This window comes from Oncorhynchus clarkii, chromosome 2, assembly GCF_045791955.1.
Source record: "Oncorhynchus clarkii lewisi isolate Uvic-CL-2024 chromosome 2, UVic_Ocla_1.0, whole genome shotgun sequence".
Taxonomy (NCBI): Eukaryota; Metazoa; Chordata; class Actinopteri; order Salmoniformes; family Salmonidae; genus Oncorhynchus; species Oncorhynchus clarkii.
Genome location: NC_092148.1, coordinates 8,624,962 through 8,646,524, shown reverse-complemented (window position 1 = coordinate 8,646,524; position 21,563 = coordinate 8,624,962). Strand labels below are relative to the sequence as shown.

General features: G+C 42.2%; 2 non-coding genes across 2 annotated transcripts; both read left to right on the top strand.

Moving 5' to 3' along the window:
- The first annotated feature begins 1,950 nt into the window (after positions 1-1,950).
- Positions 1,951-2,023, top strand: trnat-ugu (transfer RNA threonine (anticodon UGU)). Its single transcript has one exon. It is a non-coding gene; the product is annotated as a tRNA-Thr (tRNA).
- Positions 2,024-4,196: 2,173 nt separating this feature from the next.
- Positions 4,197-4,269, top strand: trnat-ugu (transfer RNA threonine (anticodon UGU)). Its single transcript has one exon. It is a non-coding gene; the product is annotated as a tRNA-Thr (tRNA).
- Positions 4,270-21,563: the final 17,294 nt, after the last annotated feature.

Genomic DNA, 21,563 nt, shown 5'->3' with positions numbered 1-21,563 from the left:
AAACATCTGGTCCTCTTAGCTGCTCCTATCCTGTACCAGGTGGGCTCCTTGCCACCCAGGGACTCTAAACCTTCACATAAGAGAGGACAACTTATATCGTACATGTTATGTATTTAAGAAGTTATCATTCCACAACCTCACCCACAGCAAACTAGGGGTCATCCTCAGACAGCCCCATCTTTCTCCGGAAGTTAGATTCCGTATCTGCATCTCCTTCAGGAGCATCAAGCAAGGGCATCATACCTGAAGCCTGTACCACATATGTAACAGACTTCTTCAAACAAGGTATGATGCAAGCAGCACAACACATCAAGAACAAAAACACCAAAATTAGGGTCAGAAATCCAGTAACCACCAGTGATGCATACTCACCAAGCCACACTCCCATCCAAGACATCCAGCCAGACTCCTCCACCCCAGCCACGCCCTTCATTTCTGCCGAAAGCTTTTCCAACCCAACCAATGCTTTTGATATACTCCCATCAGGACTGGTATTGTTAGGTATAAATGTACAACATTGTTCACCAAACATTTTGTAAACCCCTCCTTGGCTGGCCAGGATCATATCTAAAGCCAACCTATTCTGCCTGGCGGTCCTGGTAGAAGCCTCCAATTGCTCAGCCATACCAGTAAGAGTTGTGTGGGTGTAATTAACAAAACGTTGTTGATTATAGTATATATAATTTATCCATGAGGTCTGTTTGCCATCCACAATAGCAGGGCCAAGAATTGGTAGTAGATGCCATAAACCATCATTCCTGTTTAGGGCCTAGAATTCCTAAGGAACACCTACTGGTAAACCCAGTAGGTTGAAATGTATATTATCTGTTTCCTCAGACCAAGGTGCATCACGCTTACATCTGGAGTACGGGTGAACATCATTAGGTGCTTTTCTAGTAGATCCCAGGAGCTGATTAGCTGTAACTTCAATAATGGTTAGTGGTATTATCAGACTGGCTGAAGCACACGTACCCTGACAGTTACCTCTAAGGACAGGTGTCAAATGCCTGTTTGGTCCACACATCCACCATACATCAGCAACACCCTTAGTTTGATTCAAGCCTTTCACTGGCCAGGTGGCATTAATGGTTATGTAATTACTACAATCTGCTGCAGGCAACCGCCCATAGTCAAAACCCCTACCTGTACCAGTGATGCAAGTGTAGTTAACTCCATATGCCTTAACACCCCATGGAGCCTTTTGAGGAGGGACTTCCGGGAACACTAGAGACAGAGTCCTACAAAGGGTTGAGTTGGGTTTAACATGGTAAAAACTTTCCAGTATACACATCCATCCTTCCCCCTTTCCCAAGGCAAATGGTTGAGTAGCCAATACAGGCCTAGTATGGTTTTCAGAGATTGGAGGGAGGGGTTGAGGGTAGCTGAAGGGTGGGACTAAAATTAAAAATATAAAAATATGACTAATGTAAAATATACTGTGTCCCTAATATGTTTATAGTATGTATAAGCTAGAAGTAGAAGTCTAAGTATTGATGTCCATTAATTGAATCCAATTAGGGGAGGGGTGGTAGGGTTAAGGGAAAATAATACAATGGAATGTTTGTAAAAAAAAATGTATGGGGGATTGGAAATGATGCAGACAGTTACATTGAAAGGACACACAATCTATCTGCAGTATTAAAGCTGATCTACCCCTAAAAATAACAAAATAGATGGTCATGAAGGAGAGGAGACAAGGAAAGGAGGAGAGGAGACTGTTAAAGGAGAATTCTGAAGAATGTTGACCACTAGACCAGACCTGCCTGTGGGTCACATAGACCTGGGAGAGTTTGTCATTAAATGTATAACAAATTATGACAAGGAATCTGCTTTTACTGTAGGAGCCAGACTGGGAAACCTGCATGTTTGGTTACTTAGGTGTGTTTTTTTTTTAAACTCTATGATGGGTGTGTTCTTTATAGCGTTCCAATTATACATACGCAGATGTATGGCTCCATAGTTCAGTGGTTAGAGCACTGGTCTTGTAAACCAGGGGTTGTGAGTTCAATTCTCACTGGGGCCTTGATTTTGACTCTACCCTCTGTGAATTTCATCTGAAACTTTCCACAGTGCTGCAAAGGGTGGGAGTTACCATTTGCCGATTGTGTCCTGGGCTGCCCATCATGATTTAAAAAGTGCTGAAACTAGAGACAGGAGTAGCAGAGGTCATGTAATCCAGTGATGCATGTTGAAAGAATAACAACATTAACTTGAACTTTTCCTTATATTAACTGTAACTCAGTAAAAACGTTTCAATTGTTGCGTGTTGTGTATATTTTTTTGTTCAGTATAGTAAATAATGGCTACTTCTGAGAAAGTATTAAAACTTCTGAAGGGCAGTATTCTGAATTTCTGCCTGACTGACGTTCTCAAAGTAAACTGCCTGTTACTCAGGCCCAGAAGCTAGGAAATGCATATAATTGGTAGAATTTGATGGAAAACACTTTGAAGTTTCTAAACTGTTAAAATAATGTCTGTGAGTATAACAGAATTGATATGGCAGGCGAAAACCCAAGGAAAATCCATCCAGAAATAGTTTTGTTTTTTGGAGCTAAGAGGCCTTTCCAATGCAAGTCTATGGGTCTGTATATAAAAATTCCTCCCAGATTGCAGTACCTATGGATTCCACTAGACAGTCTTTATACAGGGTTTCAGGCTTGTTTGTTGAAATACGAACAAGTAATAGTAGTTTTTCCCAAGGAAGCTCAACAGGAAAAGTAGGCTTTTGGCGCGCATGAATGAGGGTGCGCTCTTCGTTATTTTCCTTTCCTATTGAACACCGTTCTTTCTGTCTGGAGTATTATCCTTTATTTACATCTTAGGGTACCTGAGGGTTGAATAGAACATTGTTTGACTTGTATGAACAAAGTTTACCGGTAGCTTTTTGGATTCCTTTGTATGCATGTTGAAGGAGTGGATTACTGAAATCAATGGCTCCAACTAAACTAACTTTTTTGGATATAAAGAAGGACTTTATCAAACAAAACGAACATTCATTGTGTAGCTGGGATCCTTGGGGTTGCAAACAGAGGAAGATCTTCAAAAGGTAAGTGATTTATTTAATCGCTATTTGCAATTCGGTGAAGCCTGTGCTGGTTGAAAAAATATTTTGATGTGGGGCGCTGTCCTCAGATAATCACATGGTATGCTTCCGCCGTAAAGCCTTTTTGAACTCTGGCAACGCATTTAGATTAACAAGAAGTTAAACTTTTAAATGATATGAGACACTTCTATCTTCATGAATGTTTAATATTATGACTTTGTCAATTGAATTTGACGCTCTCCAATTTCACCGGATGTTGTCGGAAGAGGGTATTACTGTCAAGAGGAGTGAAACAAGGTTGTCCACTGTCGACATATCTATTCATTATGGCCATCAAAATGTTAGCTATTAAAATCAGAACCAACAATAAAATCAAGGGGATAGAAATCCAGGGCTTAAAAACAAAGATGTCATTGTACGCTGAGGACTTATGCTTTCTTTTAAAACCACCATTTGGATCGCTGCAGAGGCTCATAGACAATCTAGATCATTTCTCTAACCTCTCTGGAATACAACTGAACTATGATAAGTGTACCCTTATAAAGTTGGATGGTTTTCAGAGATTGGTGGGAGGGGTTGAGGGTAGCTGAAGGGTGGGACTAAAATTAAAAATATAAAAATATGACTAATGTAAAATATACTGTGTCCCTAATATGTTTATAGTATGTATAAGCTAGAAGTAGAAGTCTAAGTATTGATGTCCATTAATTGAATCCAATTAGGGGAGGGGTGGTAGGGTTAAGGGAAAATAATACAATGGAATGTTTGTAAAAAAAATGTATGGGGGATTGGAAATGATGCAGACAGTTACATTGAAAGGACACACAATCTATCTGCAGTATTAAAGCTGATCTACCCCTAAAAATAACAAAATGGATGGTCATGAAGGAGAGGAGACAAGGAAAGGAGGAGAGGAGACTATTAAAGGAGAATTCTGAAGAATGTGGACCACTAGACCAGACCTGCCTGTGGGTCACATAGACCTGGGAGAGTTTGTCATTAAATGCATAACAAAGGATGTCAAGGAATCTGCATTTACTGTAGGAGCCAGACTGGGAAACCTGCATGTTTGGTTACTTAGGTGTGTCTCATTTTTTAACCGTATGACGGGTGTGATCTTTATAGCATTCCATATCTTCATACCTTGCCGTATGGCTCCATAGCTCAGTGGTTAGAGCACTGGTCTTGTAAACCAGGGGTCGTGAGTTCAATTCTCACTGGGGCCTTGATTTTGACTCTACCCTCTGTGACATTCATCTGAAACTTTGCTCAGGGTGGGAGTTACCATTTCTCTCGTTCTATACAGCAGAAACATCTAAATGTGACAACAAACTAACAATAAAGCCTGCAAAAATAATTCTCTGCTGAAGAGACATTGCCAAAAAGGATACAATTCTATGTTTGCCGATTCTGTCCTGGGCTGCCCATCATGATTTAAAAAGTGCTGAAACTAGAGACAGGAGTAGCAGAGGTCATGTAAACCAGTGATGCATGTTGAAAGAATAACAACATTAATTCCTTATATTAACTTTATGACAATAAATATGCACAATCGTTTGTCTCTACATTAACTAACATATATCTTTCAATTGTACATTTTTAGCCTGACTCGTTTTGATGTTATAATTACTTACATTTGCTTCCACCCTAATGTTTTGTCAGCCATTTTTGCTGAAGAAAGTCACCAGAGACAGGTGGCTCGCATCAAATTCGTCATTGGAACCACTCGATATGATTGGTCATATAAAAACCTTGGGACCCAAATGCATAATGAGTGCTCTAACTCCCCCTTGTGGTGGTCTGGAGTAATGAAGCCATGGCGCTGGGTACCTCTGTCCCGTGGTGTAAGCTCGCAACTTTTAAAGGAGGAACTATGGGGAGTGATAAGGGACATATAAGCCTAGGCAAACATACCACCTAACATGACTCCTGCGTTACGTGTCTGACTTACATGACATGATACCAACGCCTGACTAACGTCTGTGTGAAGCCTGCATTGCGTGTTAATGAAAGTCACAATGTGCATAGTTTATATTGATATTAATTTAATCTCAACCATAAATGTTAGAAACGTACCATTTTTGCTGCGCAAGCAGACATTCCGACGTTGCCACCTTGAACTATAATGTAGTTTGTAGTATTTCCTGTTATTGCTGATGGCCTAAAAAAGATCATGCCCAATCTATAGATAATCCGTTTTTCCCTCAACACCTCATGGCATGGTATGTTATCTTATCTCGCAGTTTACAGATCTAAATGTTGTTTGCCAATCACAGACTGTGTTGTTACCAGTTCCACATCAGACAACCAATAAGAGTTGTGTCCATGGCGTTCAGAGGAGTTCATATGTGTCACGTTCGTTGAATGGAGGAGACCAAGGAGCAGCGTGATGTGAATACATTCTTCTATTTATTAATGAAGAACACTTAAACAAACTTTACAAAACAACAAAATGAACGTGAAGCTATATATAAATAAGTGCAGACACAGGAAACTAACCATAGACATACAAAACCCCTAGACAGGAACAAAAACACATACATCACCCATGTCACACCCTGACCTAACCAAAATAATAAAGAAAACAAAGGGCACTAAGGTCAGGGCGTGACAGTACCCCCCCCCCCTCAAAGGTGCGGACTTTGAGGGGGGGACCCCGCTCCACTTCTGACGTGGACCCCGCTCCACTTCTGACTCGTCACACTTACTTAATGTCTCTGGAGCGGGAACCCTCACCACTGACCACGGACTAGAGGACGCCACTGGACTGATGGTCGAGTCTGGAGTGAGTGGCGCCTCTGGATTGGAGGGAGATTCTGGCGGTTCCGGACTGGAGGGAGACTGGCGAATCCGGACTGGAGGGAGACTCTGGCGGATCCGGACTGGAGGGAGACTCTGGCGGATCCGGACTGTGACCTGTCATGGTAGGTTCCGGACTGTGACCCGTCGTGGTAGGTTCCGGTCTGCGGCCCGTCGTAGGAGGTTCCGGTCTGCGGTCCGTCGTAGGAGGTTCCGGTCTGTAGACTGTCGCCGGACGCTCTGGGCTGGGTACTGTTGCCGGACGCTCTGGGCTGGGTACTGTTGCCGGACGCTCTGGACTGGGTACTGTTGCCGGACACTCTGGACTGGGTACTGTTGCCGGACGCTCTGGACTGGGTACTGTCGCCGGACGCTCTGGGCTGGGTACTGTTGCCGGACACTCTGGGCTGGGTACTGTTGCCGGACACTCTGGACTGGGTACTGTCGCCGGACGCTCTGGGCTGGGTACTGTCGCCGGACACTCTGGACTGAGTACTGTTGCCGGACACTCTGGACTGGGTACTGTCGCCGGGTACTGTCGCCGGACACTCTGGACTGAGTACTGTTGCCGGACACTCTGGACTGGGTACTGTCGCCGGACACTCTGGACTGGGTACTGTCGCCGGACGCTCTGGGCTGGGTACTGTCGCCGGACACTCTGGACTGGGTACTGTCGCCGGACACTCTGCGTTCTGCGTGACACCGTGCGTTCCACTGCATAACATGGTGCCTGACCAGTAACACGCTCCCCACGGTAAGCATGAGGAGTTGGCTTAGGTCTCCTACCTGACTCAGCCAATCTCCTCGTGTGCCCTCCCCAAAAAATCTTGGGGCTGCCTCTCGGGCTTCCGTGCTAGCCGTGTACCCTTATATCATCGCCGTTCCTCCATTCTCCTGTATCCCTCCTCGCACTGTTCCATTGAATCCCAGGCGGGCTCTGGCACTCTCCCTGGATCGATCGACCACCTCTCTATCTCCTCCCAGGTTGTTACCCACTCATCCTTCTCCCGGGTCCATTTTTTCACCAAGCACTGTTCCTCCCATTCACGCTGCTTGGTCCTTGTTTGGTGGGTTATTCTGTCACGTTTTTTGGATGGAGGAGACCAAGGCACAGCGTGATGTGAATAGATTCTTCTATTTATTAACGAAGAACACTTAAACAAACTTTACAAAACAACAAAACGAACATGAAGCTATATATAAACAAGTGCAGACACAGGCAACTAACCATAGACATACAGGAACAAAAACACATACATCACCCATGTCACACCCTGACCTAACTAAAATAATAAAGAAAACAATGAGTACTAAGGTGAGGGCTTGACAATATGTGCTATTTATTTTTTGTTTTTTACAAGAGGTAGAAGCGATTTTCGAGTCTCTGCCCCAGATAGTTTCATTAGAGACAATGAAAATAATGACCAAGATCTACTTGATCCAATTGAAGAGTAAGAAGGCTATATTTAAGTTGTGATATCGATAGGAAATATTTAGGCCTACTATGTTAAGGCAAATTTGGTTTGTTTAGAAATAATGTTGATTTTAGAGTGGTTTCTATCCAAATCTACCAATTATATGCATATCCTAGCTTCTGGGCCTGAGTAACAGGCAGTTAACTTTGGGCACGCTTTTCATCCTGAGGTGAAAATAGTGTCCCTACCCTAGTGAGGTTTTGGCAAATTTGGTTTATTTGGAAATAATGATTTTTTGTTGATAACGTATGGTCGAAAGCAAGTAGGCAATATTATTTACTGCGGAGTTCATATGTTTTCCCAGAGGGTTCGTGCAATCCAGGATCCTTGGGATGTCCCTATCTCTATCAAGTATAAATGTATAAAATGGTTCAGTTTAGTGTTAGTTTAGGGTTAGTTTAGTGTTAGTTAAGTGTTAGTTTAGTGTTAGTTTAGGGTTAGTTTAGTGTTAGTTTAATGTTAGTTTAGGGTTAGTTTAGTGTTAGTTTAGGGTTCATGGTAAGGACGTTCCAAGGAATCCGGATAGTGTTAGTTTAGTGTTAGTTTAGGGTTAGTTTAGTGTTAGTTTAGGGTTCATGGTAAGGACGTTCCAAGGAATCCAGATAGTGTTAGTTTAGTGTTAGTGTAGGGTTAGTTTAGTGTTAGTTTAGGGTTCATGGTAAGGACGTTCCAAGGAATCTGGATAACAGTGACCATTCATAGAGAGAGAGAGACTGGCACGGTATTTGAGAGCTAGGCGGCAACACAGACATTAATTTGTTTGTTTGTTTTTTTACAAGTGGAAGAAGCGATTTTAGAGTGTCTGCCCCAGATAGTTTCCTTATTATGCCCCAGATAGTTTCCTTATTAGAGACGATTAAAGTAATTACCAAGATGTCCTTGATCCAATTGAGGAGTAAGTAGGCTGTATTTAAGTGGTGATATTGTTAGGAAATATTTAGGTCTACTGTGTTAAGGGAAATGTGGTTTATTTGAAAATAATATATTTTTGTTGATAACGTGTTGTCGAAAGCACGTAGGCTATATTATTTACTGTGTCGATAGTGGAGTAGGCTAGTGTACAATAACGTAATTTGATATGCTAGTATTATTTATTTAAGGGAATAATTAAATAACTAATGTTCACTGAAGAAGGGAAACGAGGTACAACATGCTACTTCGATCGAAGACCTAAAATCAGGCCTGACAATCACGACGGTATCCTAATATAGTGTGGATACAGTAGTAGCCTATTCTACAACAATGTAGCTTCATGTGCTAGTATTATTTATCTAATTGATCAATTAAAATGTAAATGTGGATGGGTACGCTATTTCATTCAATGATTACGTTATTGTACAAGGTAGATACAGGAGTAGTCTATAGTCTACAATAATAATGTAATTGAATGTGCTATATTATCATATATTTCATTGATTAATATAATTGTAAATGGGGATGGGTAGGCTACTTCATTCAGTGAATACTAAATATATTGCAATCTCTCGGAGTATGTTAATGACGTCTTTCAGCTGTTGAACTATGGCAATGTCGAACTAATTTCTAAATCTCTTTCTTTTAGTCAATATGTGATGAGCCAGAGCATCAATCAGCTTCACTGCAGGTGCTCAACCCACCACCCTCACTGTTCTCCCTCCACAAGTAACCACATCCTCTTCTCCTGTTCAACTACTTTGCCACCACACTAAAAATGACTGTACATATATCCCTGTGCCCAACTCAGTGTAACATGATCCATCCAAGGCCTCAGTTGGATGCCTGAAATGTAAGCAAGATACTATAGTGTGTGTGTGTGTGTGTGTGTGTATGTGTGTGTGTGTGTGTGTGTGTGTGTGTGTGTGTGTGTGTGTGTGTGTGTGTGTGTGTGTGTGTGTGTGTATGTGTGTGTGTATGTGTGTGTGGAGTTCTAAGTAAAGACTTGATAAGATGGCAAAGGAGATAGTGATGAGAGTGAGAGCATAGAGTATGAAAATAAAGACCCCTGGGATCTAAAATTAGTGTGGGGTGCCTCTTGTGTCTCCTTTTTGTCTGTTTGGGGATACTACAGTCACCCCTGGTGGAGGTTCTTGGAACACTGCAATTTAAGTCTGAGCAGAGGTTGACGAAAACCTTCAAAGGTGGTGGTGCTATGTTGCATGTTATCTTGAATACCAGGCAGATGTTAGAGGACGGAATCAAATGGTGTGAACTTAACAGGCTAAACTTGATGAGTACACTCTTGGAGAAAGGGGTTCCAAGAAAAGGGTTCCCTTATAGGGACTGCGGAAAAATCCTGCTCGTTTGCAGATAGTACCTTTTTATCTGAGTGTAGGCCTATATTGCAGTCGTGGTTCGTGGATATCTATGAAAAATAAAATTAATTGGTGGTGGTGAGATAATCAGAAATACTATGAAACATCCCCGCTTTTAGCACATATTTGCAAGCAGGCAAAGTAACCTATGTGTGCTGAGGCATGTGTGATCACTCAACATTGACAGGACCAACAAACAAAAAAACATGCTTGGGACTCCTGAGTGGCGCAGTGGTATCTCAGTGTAAGAGGCATCACTACTGACCCCTCGTTTCCAGGCTGTATCACAACCAGCTGTGATTGGGAGTACCATAGGGCAGCGCACAATTGGCCTAGCGTCATCCGGGTTAGAGTTTGGCCTGGGTAGGTCGTCATTGAAAAATAAGAATTTGTTCTTAACTGACTTGCCTAGTTAAATTAAGGTCCAATAAAATATAAAAAAACATGTGGACAAAATATGTCTAACTTGCACATCATGACTCCCCTCCATCTGTTTTGTACAATGCTGCTACTCGCTATTTATTATCTATGCATTGTCACTTCACCCCTACAAATGACTTCAACCTGTACCCCCGCACACTGACTCAGTACCGGTTCCCCCTGTATATAGCCTCGTTATTGTTATGTTATTGTGATACTTTTTATTATTTTTTATTTCATTTTTTACTTTATTTAATAAATATTCTCTTAAACTATTCTTGAACTGTTCTGTTGGTTAAGGGCTTGTAAGTAAGCATTTCACGGTAAGGTCTACACTTGTATTCTGCGCATGTGACAAAGTTAGATTTGAAATAGCTAATTCTGGCTACCAATGTTCTAGTGTTCATTTATAGAGACAAGCAGATCAGAAATGGCAAGGTCGTACTCAAGCATATGCCATGTGTATGTGACACACATATGTATGGTCATATTTTTTTTAATTTTTAATTTTGTTTATTTTGCCTCCCAGGTATTTGTATTTAATGTATGTATATCATTTCTGCCGGTAGGGGAGCTGTGACGTCAATAAGTGAGTTGGGGAGATATTTACCATTTCTTCTTCATTATGGAAAATGACTAGTTCTGAAAACGAACGTTTCTCAGTCTCATAATTTTACCCTTTTATTTCAAGTATGTAATGTGCAAAAATGCAATATGACTCAAAATATTGAGGTAACGTGGTTATTTACATAGTCCATGAGTTTGGTGACGTTTGAAGGTAATTTTAACTGAGTGAAAAATTGGTTGGTAAATTAAAGGAGTTAGGCTAGGTTGCTAATGGTTTACATGACGTCCAAACTTTCTGTACTTTTTTTTCAACGTTATGGATACAATTTTATTTTCTATGAACAAAGGCTCAGTTTACTTGAGGTAATATATGTAAATATGTGATGACACGATAAAATGTGTTGGTGTTAATATTTGTACGAAAATAGCGTTTTAACAGTTCGGTAGCTTGATGCTAACCAAATTTAGCTTGGCTAAGCGCCATAGTAGTTAGCTCTAGCCTAGTTAGTTTTAGTCAATGTCAGTTAAATGTAATGGTTGTAGTATTGTTTCGCATAGACATCCAGTAATTTAGAGGGGAGGGGGGGTTCGAAATTGACGCCGAAAGGACAGTGAGTTATATAATGTGAATGTGTAGATGTATGGTGACTCCGGGCTGGGGACACGCACCTCATGGCAAGTGCGGGGAGGAATTAATGGACCAACGGGACTGCCATGGGCAAGTCCCTTGACGGGTACCAGGAATGGTGGAAGGACAATCTGAAGGTAATTATCTTTGCACACAACACAGCAGTGTCCATGCCTCCAGAGTATTCACTAAATCATCTGCTGTATGGAGGGGAGCCACAGCAGTTAACTGACGTAAACAAGGAAATTGTATATAACATTATTGCATATACTGTAGTATATATTTTTTTATTTACTTCGTGTTTTTCTTTTGCTGTTTTTGTATATTGTACTTTGAGGTCACTAATACTCCACCTGATGTGGTGGAAGTAGTCGAACCAGATCAGAATGCCTTCGAAGATCCCCTTCAGGCACGGACTGAGAAGGATGTGGAGGTTTTTGACCAGGTAAAAATTATTGTCCACTGTTCATTTATTTTCTGGCCTTCCAAGAGATATAATATGTGATAATATGAAATATAATTGCATTTATTTCTATCAATCAAGGTGAGACTGAACGTGGACAGGGCACATGAGAAGGAGAGCCACCTGAGAAGAATCAAGGGGACCAAGTGTTTTGACATCTGGGTGAATGACATGGAAGAAGGATGAAAGGAAGGCGAGACCCAGGAAAGCTTGCTGCTCTTGTAACCGATGTGAAATGGCTAGCTAGTTAGCGGTGGTGCGCACTAATAGCGTTTCAATTGGTGACGTCACTCGCTCTGAGACCTTGAAGTAATGGTTCCCCTTGCTTAGCAAGGGCTGTGGCTTTTGTGGAGCGATGGGTAATGATGCTTCGTGGGTGTCAGTTGTCTATGTGTGCAGAGGGTCCCTGGTTCGAGCCCGGGTAGGGGCAAGGGGACGGACCAAAGTTAAACTGTTACATTGATGCTGTTGACCCGGATCACTGGTTGCTGAGGAAAAGGAGGAGGTCAAAAGGGGGATGAGTGTAACCGATGTGAAATGGCTAGCTAGTTAGCGGTAGTGCGTGCTAATAGCATTTCAATCGGTGACATCCCTCGCTCTTGAGACCTTGAAGTAGTTGTTCCCCTTGCTCTGCAAGGGCCGTGGCTTGGTGGGTGTCAGTTGTTGATGTGTCCCTGGTTCGAGCCCAGGTAGGGGCGAGGAGAGGGACGGTAGCTATACTGTTACACTCTTTTGCTCCTAGCTGGGGTCAACATCCGTTAAGGTGAAATATAAAAATCTCAGATGAAAACTATTTGCATTTGCAGCCTCGTGGTGGGCGGAATTACCATGCTGTCAGCAGTACCAACACTGGCCCAGGGTTTCTCCAAATAGTCAATCTCAAGGCTAACCACTTTAAGTAACCGCCACTTCCAGGTTGGTACTGTTAAGGTGTATGCCTCCAGTTGTCATGACACCACCCTGGAGTTTCTCTCACAACTCATCTCTCTATATTTTCTAGGGACCATCCTTTACCAGCCCCACTGACATAAAAAATGAGACAGGTATCCTTTATTTTCTGTCTGCCATTAACATTATTACATGTCTAATCAAACATTTTAAATTAAATAATTCAATAACTGTATTTTTACATAGCTGATAAACAAGCAAACACAGGTTAAATGATTATGTCTGTCTCCTACCCTGTTCCCTTTACTCTGCTCCTGTTCTCCAGGACCTAGGGGTTCTGGGGTCCTAACACCCAGATATGGATCCACCTGATGTCCTCCATTACCAACCACCCTACAACTTCTCATTACATCAGCTACTGTTAATGTCATGTTGTCATTATCTGCCAAGAAAGAGCAAGAACACTATCATACTGGGTACACAATGTGAGCTGCACAGATTAGCTAAAAACATTATCACTGCAAACACTCAGAACAAAGAGGGGAGCAGTTCCTGGACTTTGCAGTTTCCCTCTTCAAGTCCACTACCTGTTGAAAAACAAGTGGCAGGCAGAACCTCCCATCCACACAATACCCACCTCCTCTCTATTCCACACACCAGAATTCTGTATTTTAGTCTATGATTGCCATGTGAGTGTACAAAAAATCTGAAAGTAAATTGACCAAAATTGTACCAAAAATATATAAATGGTTATGTATTTAAGTCTAAAATATTTATAGATTGGTTTTCACAGCTGTTTCATAAGGTGTTCGTTATTGTAAATTCTAACGTATCCCTTGATGGTATTTGTATCCTAAGACATACAATAGACATACTCAACCACAAGGGTGTACTAATGAGCTATAATGTTTTTTAAATCATACATTTTTTTCCACCTTTATTTAACTAGGTAGGCTAGTTGAGAACAGGTTCTCATTTACAACTGCGACCTGGCCAAGATAAAGCAAGCTGTTACGACTTCCGCCGAAGTCGGCTCCTCTCCTTGTTCGTTCGGCGATCGACGTCACCGCCTTTCTAGCCATCGCCGCTCCATTTTTCATATATCCATTTGTCTTGTCTTGTTCCATTGTATTTAACCCTCTGTTTTCCATCATGTTTTGATGTGTAATTCTGTCATCAGGTGTATAGAGGCGAAGTCATGTGCAGGAGAGTAGAGTGATGTAAACAGGCGCACTTTTATTTTAGTTCGAAAAATGAGAGCAGCTACATAAATCAAACGCGCTCAAAACACAGAACATAACAAAAGTAAAGCGCGTAAAAAAACACCACAATAACATGAAACAATTACACACAAAACATGATGGGAAACAGAGGGTTAAATACAAGTAGATTGATTGGGGAAATGAAAACCAGGTGTGTATGGAAACAATACAAGCCAAATGGATATATGAATAATGGAGCGGCGATGCCGAACAAGGAGAGGAGCCGACTTCAGCGGAAGTCGTGACAAGCAGTGTGACTCAGACAACAACACAGAGTTACACATGGAATAAACAAGTCAATGACACAGTAGGGGGGAAAAAATCTATATACAGTGTGTGCAAAAGGCATGAGGAGGTAGGAAATAAATAGGCCATAGGAGCGAATAATTACAATTTAGCAGATAAACACTGGAGTGATAAATGAACAGTAGAGATGCTGGTGTGCAAAAGAGCAGAAAAGTACATTAAAAAACGTATGGGGATGAGGTAGGTAGATTGGGTGGGCTATTTACAGATGGATTATGCACAGCTGCTCAGACAGCTGATTGTTTAAAGTTGGTGAGGGAAATAAAAGTCTCCAACTTCAGCTATTTTTGCTATTCGTTCCAGTCACTGGCAGCAGAGAGCTGGAAGGAAATGAGGTGTTGGCTTTGGGGATGACCAGTGAGATATACAGTGGGGAGAACAAGTATTTGATACACTGCCGATTTTGGAGGTTTTCCTACTTACAAAGCATGTAGAGGTCTTTAATTTTTATCATAGGTACACTTCAACTGTGAGAGACAAAATCTAAAATGAAAATCACATTGTATGATTTTTAAGTAATTAATTTGCATTTTATTGCATGACATAAATATTTGATACATCAGAAAAGCAGAACTTAATATTTGGTACAGAAACCTTTGTTTGCAATTACAGAGATCATTTTTTTCTTGTAGTTCTTGACCAGGTTTGCACACACTGCAGCAGGGATTTTGGCCCACTCCTCCATACAGACCTTCTCCAGATCCTTCAGGTTTCGAGGCTGTCGCTGGGCAATACGGACTTTCAGCTCCCTCCAAAGATTTTCTATTGGGTTCAGGTCTGGACACTGGCTAGGCCACTCCAGGACCTTGAGATGCTTCTTACGGAGCCACTCCTTAGTTGCCCTGTCTGTGTGTTTTGGGTCGTTGTCATGCTGGAAGACCCAGCCACGACCCATCTTCAATGCTCTTACTGAGGGAAGGAGGTTGTTGGCCAAGATCTTGCGATACATGGCCCCATCCTCCCCTCAATACGGTGCAGTCGTCCTGTCCCCTTTGCAGAAAAGCATCCCCAAAGAATGATGTTTCCACCTCCATGCTTCACGGTTGGGATGGTGTTCTTGGGGTTGTACTCATCCTTCTTCTTCCTCCAAACACGGCGAGTGGAGTTTAGACCAAAAAGCTCTATTTTTGTCTCATCAGACCACATGACCTTCTCCCATTCCTCCTCTGGATCATCCAGATGGTCATTGACAAACTTCAGACTGGCCTGGACATGCGCTGGCTTGAGCAGGGGGACCTTGTGTGCGCTGCAGGATTTTAATCCATGACAGCGTAGTGTGTTACTAATGGTTTTCTTTGAGACTGTGTCCCAGCTCTCTTCAGGTCATTGACCAGGTCTTGTCGTGTAGTTCTGGGCTGATCCCTCACCTTCCTCATGATCATTGATGCCCCACAAGGTGAGATCTTGCATGGAGCCCCAAACTGAGGGTGATTGACCGTCATCTTGAACTTCTTCCATTTTCTAATAATTGCACCCAGTTGTTGCCTTCTCACCAAGCTGCTTGCCTATTGTCCTGTAGCCCATCCCAGCCTTGTGCAGGTCTACAGTTTTATCCCTGATGTCCTTACACAGCTCTCTGGTCTTGGCCATTGTGGAGAGGTTGAAGTCAGTTTGATTGAGTGTGTGGACAGGTGTCTTTTATACAGGTAACGAGTTCAAACAGGTGCAGTTAATACAGGTAATGAGTGGAGAACAGGAGGGCTTCTTAACCTCTCTGATCTCCCCATCCCGGATCCGGTATCAGGAATACAGACTCAAGCTCATTACCATAACGCAACGTTAACTATTCATGAAAATCGCAAATGAAATGAAATAAATATGCCATCTCTCAAGCTTAGCCTTTTGTAAACAACACTGTCATCTCAGATTTTCAAAATATGCTTCTCAACCATAGGAAAACAATAATTTGTGTAAAAGTAGCTAGCTAGCGTAGCATTTAGCGTTAGCATTAGCGTTAGCATCCAGCACGCAACATTTCAACAAAAACATAAAAGCCTTCAAATAAAATCATTTACCTTTGAAGAACTTCTAATGTTTTCAATGAGGATACTCTCAGTTAGATAGCAGATGCTCAGTTTTTCCAAAAAGATTATTTGTGTATTAGAAATAGCTCCGTTTTATACATCACATTTGGCTACCAAAAAAACCCGAAAATTCAGTCCTCAAAATGCAAACTTTTTTCCAAATTAACTCCATAATATCGACTGAAAACATGGCAAACGTTGTTTAGAATCAATCCTCAAGGTGTTTTTCACATATCTCTTCAATGATATATCGTTCATGGAAGCATGGTTTCTCCCCTCAATCAAATGGAAAAGTACAAGCAGCTGGCAATTGCGCACCGAATTCCACGCACTACACCAGGCGGACACTTGGAAAATGTAGTCTCTTATGGTCAATCTTCCAATGATATGCCTACAAATACGTCACAATGCTGCTAACACCTTGGGGAAACGACAGAAAGTGTAGGCTCATTCCTTGCGCAATCACAGCCATATAAGGAGACAATGGAAAACAGAGCTTCAGAAATTCTGCTCATTTCCTGGTTGACGCATCATCTTGGTTTCGCCTGTAGAATGAGTTCTGGGGCACTTACAGACAATATCTTTGCAGATTCTGAAACTTCAGAGTGTTTTCTTTCAAAAACTGTCAAGAATATGCATAGTCGAGCATCTTTTCGTGACAAAATATCGCGCTTAAAACGGGAACGTTTTTTATCCAAAAATGAAATAGCGCCCCTAGAGATCAAAGAGGTTAATGAAAAACTAACAGGTCTGTGAGAGCCGGAATTCTTACTGGTTGGTAGGTGATTATAATACAAATGAATTACTTAAAAATCATACAATGTGATTTTCTGGATTTTTGTTTTAGATTCTGTCTCTCACAGTTGAAGTGTACCTATGTTACAGACCTCTACATGCTTTGTAAGTAGGAAAACCTGCAAAATCTGCAGTGTATCAAATACTTGTTCTCCCCACTGTACCTGCTGGAACATGTGCTACGGGTGGGTGTTGTTATCGTGACCAGTGAGCTGAGATAAGGTGGAGCATTACCTAGCATAGACTTATAGATGATCTGGAGCCAGTGGGTCTGGCGACGAATATGTAGCGAGGGCCAGTCGACGAGAGCATACAGGTTGCAGTGGTGGGTGGAATAAGGTGATTTGGTATGGCACTGTGATAGACTGCATCCAGTTTGCTGAGTAGAGTATTGGAGGCTATTTAGTAGATGACATAGCCAAAGTCGAGGATCGGTAGGATAGTCAGTTTTACTAGGGTAAGTTTGGCGGCGTGAGTGAAGGAGGCTTTGTTGCAAAATAGAAAGTCGATTCTAGATTTGATTTTGGATTGGAGATGTTTAATATGGGCCTGGAAGGAAAGTTTACAGTCTAGCCAGACACCTAGGTATTTGTAGTTGTCCACAAATTATAGGTCAGAACCGTCCAGGTTGGTGATGCTAGTCGGGCGGGCAGGTGCGGGCAGCGAACGTTTGAAAAGCATGCATTTGGTTTTACTAGTGTTTAAGATCAGTTGGAGCCAACGGAAAGAGTGTTGTATGGCATTGAAGCTCGTTTGGAGATTAGTTAGCACAGTGTCCAAGGAAGGGCCAGAAGTATACAGAATGGTGTCGTCTGCATACCCCCATAGAGACTGCCAGAGGTCCGGACAACATGCCCTCCGATTTGACACACTGAACTCTGTCTGCAAAGTAGTTGGTGAACCAGGCGAGGCAGTCAAATTGAGGACTAAAATTATTTCAGTGTAAATAAGGGAATGCCTGTTTAAAATGAACACATGACAGCCAGACAAGCCAGTGTATGAATCAAATGTATTTGCATATGAATGGAGTGGAAATTAGCTCACTTTGTGATCTGTAAGGTAAGTAACATTAATGTGTGTATGGGTCATGGTAATGATATTATGTTTACACTGATGCCTGTTTATTCATAAAAAGCAGAAGATGGTAAATAACATTAATCGCAATGGTTAGCCTATGCAAATTATTAGGAACACATTTAGCCTAATTGGTAATAAATATGACGTGGGGGAAAATCGGGATCCTATTCATGCTTTTGTTTGTCAATTCCAGATTAAATATAGGTCTTCACGTGTATCAAATCTATAGGCAATTGTGGGCCAAATCAATGACAGACAGCTTAAATGTTCAGGCTTCATCATGATCTGTGATCAAAACAGGCTGGGGTGTTTTTCCGTTTAGTCTAAGAATATGAATAAGAACGCAATTGCACTGAAATGAATAGCCTGATTCAATGGGATTCTCCTGAATAATATATGTATTTATTTGTTAAACTGTTTGGTCGATGCGTAGGCCCACACCAATTCTAACTTTTTGGTATTTTGCGTTAGGCATAGCTCTAAATTGCAAAGCATTTAATAAACCAACCACATTTTCCTGTGATGTTTAGGCTGCGCAAGACCTTCGATAGGCTAGTAGACTATGCTGAAATAATTGTGGAGTTAATCATTGTTATAGCCTAGTTCGCTTTATATAATATGGACCATTGTTTTTCCTCAACCTAAGCAAACAAGTGGTAGCAAATGCTTTTTGCACGTCTCTATAACAAGGCCTATATCCTCACATACCCCCTGTCATGACGTTGCCCTTCTTGGGTACAGCAAGCCCCATCCCCCTCTCCCTGCCTCCTTCAAGTAGGCTGCTGTGGTCAGAGAGGTCGTAAATTCCCAGGGAAGACCCTGCCTCATGGCCACACAGTATAGAGACAGAGTAAAGTGTCATAGAGAACAAAGGAATTTCTTCCACCTCACAGAACTTGAGGTTCGAACAACATTTATGTTCCAGAGAAGGTATAAAAGATTGGTGAATAATTCAGCTACGAACTGGTCCGTTTGTTACAACTTGGAAAAACTCATGGGATACATGGGCCACATTACCATAACGCTGTTTATATAATAGCCTCAGATATGAGGTTTACATCTAATTGTTGTATAAAATGAATGAGTGAGGATGATACTGTTTGTAAAATTGTGTAATGTGATTTTGGACTGTTTAATGAAGGAAACTCCAATTCCCTTTTGAGTTTAACTAAATCAGAGGACCGCCCATGAGCCCAGTTAGGGTCAGGCATCCTGGGACAGGCCCTTTTCTGCAACTCCTGAATAAAACCCCAACTTTGAGAAATTCTCAACAGACCATGTTTTTCTCCATTACGAGAGGACAAAGGTTTGCAGACCATTTCTGAATCTTTTAACCATACCACGTGGTTAAACTCTTAGACTATCGATACTGACAGAATAAGAACAAGTCTTTGATATTAATTACTAGTCTGCAGCTAGGAATTCGGTATCATTGAACGCGAAGAATGACAACCGCCGAAACATACATTCTTTAACGAAATTAATGAATGTCACTCTGAACAATCTATCCTAACCACGACAGAGAGAGAGAGAGGACGGAAACTCTCCAACAGAAACTAACTTTTCAGCAGCGATCAAGACGACACACTGAGCGTAAATATATACACTACTCAAAAAAATAAAGGGAACACTTAAACAACACAGTGTAACTCCAAGTCAATCACACTTCTGTGAAATCAAACTGTCCACTTAGGAAGCAACACTGATTGACAATACATTTCACATGCTGTTGTGCAAATGGAATAGACAACAGGTGGAAATTATAGGCAATTAGCAAGACACCCCCAATAAAGGAGTGGTTCTGCAGGTGGGGACCACAGACCACTTCTCAGTTCCTATGCTTCCTGGATGATGTTTTGGTCACTTTTGAATGCTGGCGGTGCTTTCACTCTAGTGGTAGCATGAGATGGAGTCTACAACCTACACAAGTGGCTCAGGTAGTGCAGCTCATCCAGGATGGCACATCAATGCGAGCTGTGGCAAGAAGGTTTGCTGTGTCTGTCAGCGTAGTGTCCAGAGCATGGAGGCGCTACCAGGAGACAGGCCAGTACATCAAGAGACGTGGAGGAGGCCGTAGGATGGCAACAACCCAGCAGCAGGACCGCTACCTCCGCCTCTGTGCAAGGAGGAGCACTGCCAGAGCCCTGCAAAATGACCTCCAGCAGGCCACAAATGTGCATGTGTCTGCTCAAACGGTCAGAAACAGACTCCATGAGGGCCCGACGTCCACAGGTGGGGGTTGTGCTTACAGCCCAACACCGTGCAGGATGTTTGGCATTTGCCAGAGAACACCAAGATTGGCAAATTCGCCACTGGCGCCCTGTGCTCTTCACAGATGAAAGCAGGTTCACACTGAACACGTGACAGACGTGACAGAGTCTGGAGACGCCGTGGAGAACGTTCTGCTGCCTGCAACATTCTCCAGCATGACCGGTTTGGCGGTGGGTCAGTCATGGTGTGGGGTGGCATTTCTTTGGGGGGCCGCACAGCCCTCCATGTGCTCGCCAGAGGTAGCCTAACTGCCATTAGGTACCGAGATGAGATCCTCAGACTCCTTGTGAAACCATATGCTGGTGCGGTTCACCCTGGGTTCCTCCTAATGCAAGACAATGCTAGACCTCATGTGGCTGGAGTGTGTCAGCAGTTCCTGCAAGAGGAAGGCTTTGATGCTATGGACTGGCCCGCCCGTTCCCCAGACCTGAATCCAATTGAGCACATCTGGGACATCATGTCACGCTCCATCCACCAACGCCACGTTGCACTACAGACTGTCCAGGAGTTGGCGGATGCTTTAGTCCAGGTCTGGGAGGAGATCCCTCAGGAGACCATCCGCCACCTCATCAGGAGCATGCCCAGGCGTTGTAGGGAGGTCATACAGGCACGTGGAGGCCACACACACTACTGAGCCTCATTTTGACTTGGATCAGCCTGTAGTGTGGTTTTCCACTTTAATTTTGAGTGTGACTCCAAATCCAGACCTCCATGGGTTGATAAATTTGATTTCCATTGATAATTTTTGTGTGATTTTGTTGTCAGCACATTCAACTATGTCAAGAAAAAAGTATTTAATAAGAATGTTTAATTCATTCAGATCTAGGATGTGTTATTTTAGTGTTCCCTTTATTTTTTTGAACAGTGTACATTAATTGCAATTGTTCCCGAATGAGTGAGGGTTCATGTGCAAAGGATTAGCATTTCAATTGTTATAATTATCAACTGTCTGTTGTCTTCTCAGTCGACCCCCACTTCCCTTTTGTACAACAAGCCGCCATGCCGGTTTAGCCCACTAGGGCACATTCCCTTATCATTTCTTGTAACCATATTTACTTTGTTTGTTTGTTTATGCTTTCACTCTATACAGGAGAAATATCTAAATGTGACAACAAACTGACAATATCATCCTGCAAAAATAATTATTCACTGTACTACTACTGTAAAAGACATTACCAAACAAACTGAGGATACGATTCCATGTTTGCTGATTCTGTCCTGGGCCGCCCATCATGATTAACAAAGGGTTGAAAC